The sequence below is a fragment of the Rhagoletis pomonella genome, unplaced genomic scaffold (assembly GCF_013731165.1).
Source record: "Rhagoletis pomonella isolate Grant_MI unplaced genomic scaffold, Rhpom_1.0 Rhpom_scaffold_01677, whole genome shotgun sequence".
Lineage (NCBI taxonomy): Eukaryota > Metazoa > Arthropoda > Insecta > Diptera > Tephritidae > Rhagoletis > Rhagoletis pomonella.
In genome coordinates, this window is record NW_023460231.1 from 3,772 (window position 1) to 6,836 (window position 3,065).

The following is a 3,065-nucleotide window of genomic DNA, read 5'->3' on the forward strand; positions in this document are numbered from 1 at the left end:
TTAAAATTTTTTCAATGAAGAATTTACTAATTGTTGACGAAAATATGGTTTACAAAATTTTCGCAAATTTATATTAGTCAATTGGAATTTTTATGAAAATAACGTTTTCCCAAAATTTACCCAGAAATTGTTTGTAATAACTAATTAATGTTTTCGATTTAATTCAATGAAAGGAGCATTAAAATAACTATCAAAAGTAATTTTTGTTGATAGATATAAACGTGCACAAAAATAACATTTCACAATTGCTAATTTATTCAAATTCTGTTATTTTGTGCCGCTCTGCGCTCACGCTGTTAAAAAATGGTGAGCTTCTAGAGCTATCGATGTTAAAAATTTAACGTGGTGAACTTCTAGACGATTTCTGATCTATTACAAAATACCAACGAGTAGCGTGTTGCAGCTTCTCTGTTTTAAACGTTCTCTGATATTTTTTGCATTGTAATTTATTAACAAGGCAAGTGCGTGCAGCAACTTTCTTTCGCATTATTTTTTTCTCGCCCACTGACAGATGTCAATTTGCTTGAACTTTTTTTTAACTTTTTTCTCAACTATGATGTAGTGTTATAAATTTTCAACTCACCACTAATTGTACTCAACGCGGACAGTTTCATCATCATATGCTTGCGTTTGATGAACACCATAGCGCCGAGTGAGAGCATCATCATGGCCAAGAATACCCCGAGTAGTATGATGAACCAAGGCTGTGTAAGCACATCATCGACATGATCCTGATTGATGGGATAGCTGTTGAAGGGGAGTAAAGGTTAGAAAATAGTTAAATTTAATTAGTTTTGGTGAAAAAAGAGCACCATAAAATATGTTTGCAAAGAAATAATAAATGTACAGTTTTTTTTTTGTAATAGGAAATTTAAAATCTTCGAAACTTACCGCTGATTAATGAACGGATCCAAACGTTTAGTTATTGGATCTAATCGTAATGTAGCCGGTGAGCAGTAAGGTCCAATTCCGGCGTTATTACCAGCGGCTACGCCCACTGTATACATAACACCCTCGGTTAAGTTGGCCAACACCAGTGTCGGCGAGGCAGAGTCTATGGTCACATTCGTGAGTATACGTGAGAAATTGTGTGCGGTATCAATGCCACGCACAATCACGTGATAGTAAAGTAAAATGCCTGTGAAATAGAGTAAAATAAAATTTTAAGAGAAATGTACAAAAAACAGGGACCGTATCAGTTAAAACTTTTATTAAAAAAATCGCTCTTTAACAGTTATTTTTTTTACTTTTATTTAATTTCTCATTAAATAACAGTTATTTACGATTTTTTTTTTATAAATCCAACATAACAATTATTTTTGATTTTTATCTAAATAATATGCAAATAACATTCAGTTTTGATTTTTAAATTATATCTCTTAGATAACAGTTATCGAAGACATTTATTTATAAATGTCATAAATAAAAATCAGTCAGTTACTTTTACTTTTAAAAGCCATCAATATAAATCAGTCACTAACTTTTATTTTTTAAATCATACTAATAAAAGTTATTTCGTAGTTTTGTTCTCCAACACCTTCTTAACTGAGAAAAATGATACAAGACTTTTATACGTATGACTTAAAAAATAAAAGTCGGTGACTGATTTATATTGATAACTTTTAAAAGTAAAAGTCACTGGCTGATTTTAAATGATGACTTTTATAAATAGACGTCTTCGATAACTGTTATCTAAGACATATAATATAAAAATCAAAAATAACTATTATTTGCAGATTATTTAGATAAAAATGGAAAATATTTGTTATTTTGGATTTATAAAATAAAAATCAAAAATAATTGTTATATTTTTAATTTTGCATTAAAACTTCAAATGAAAATTCATTTTCAAATTTGATTCTCGGTGAAAAAAGAAATCGATTGGTATGTATCACTTAGTTGTAAAACATTTCCTTCATAGCGAATTTTTCGATGACAGTTTTTATCAATAACTGTCCCCAACAAAACTGAAGTGGACCGCAAATTTTTCTTTTAAATTTGTGATTTCTGTTGTACAAATTCAATAGCTCACAGATGAAGTAATAACCAAAGTTCCTGCAGTGGTATGACTTACCATGTTGTGGTTTCATTGGTGGCGCCCACCATTTCAAGAAAACTGCCGAGGAGTTAAGTAATACAGCTTCCATACCAAAAGGTGTTTCATTTATCACTGTAAGGAATAAAAAAAAGTTGATGAATTACACACCTATTTATTAATTTAATGAAATTTTCAAGAGAAAAATAATGCTTATTCCTGATCAAGCTAATCGCAGCTTTGACTCCCGTCGAATTCACTTATGGAATTTTTCTGGTATGCCTAATGTGACCAACCGTACTTCTTTCGGAAGTACAGTACTTCTTTTTTTCGCTCTTGTACTTCGTACTTCGAAGTACAGTCAAATGTACTTCTTTGCGATATTTTGTACTTCTCCGATCTTCTGGATCATCGTCGCATGGCCTGGGCGATAAATTCGTTCAAACCATTAACAATTTCGCGTTTAAACCTACTTAATAAGGCTTATCTACCGCTCACTTCGTGACAGAACTGTCGCGGCGGAGTGGGGGCGTCTGCACTCAGTGCAGAGTCAATACGAGCACTCCACAAGGTGGTGTTCCATCTCCCCTGCTCTAGATTGCGGTTGTAACCCACCTTCTAGAGGAACTGGGAAAAGTGGGCTGTGTGTAAAGGATGGGGAACTTTAGGTTAAGAGACGATTTCTGTACACCTTTTTGATCTGACTCAAGGTTACCTGAACCAGGTAACTAGGTGGGCAATCAACGGCGGCTGTCGTAGAATCCTAACATTGCGGAAAGGGTAGGAAAGGTGTCGGTTGCCTTGTACTTCTGTAGGGGAGCTATCGGTAAAAGGTGGGGTCTCTCGCCCAAATTAATTCCTTAGCTCTAGGAAACTAGACTAGACTAAAACACTTGAACTCGGCGCCTGAGGATATTGCAGACAGAATTGTCGCAGCACCAACTGCTATTAGGCTAAGGTAAACCGGAAAGAAACCTTTTCTCTGCTGCAGCAAATGTTTTTATAGTTCTAAAAATTTAGATTAAAAAGT

At 33.8% G+C, this 3,065-nt stretch overlaps 1 protein-coding gene across 1 annotated transcript in view; it reads left to right on the plus strand.

Moving 5' to 3' along the window:
- LOC118752594 overlaps positions 1-3,065 on the plus strand; it is a gene marked incomplete at its 5' end in the record, with an annotated part of 12,672 nt that overhangs the window by 1,504 nt on the left and 8,103 nt on the right. The window lies entirely within an intron of this gene.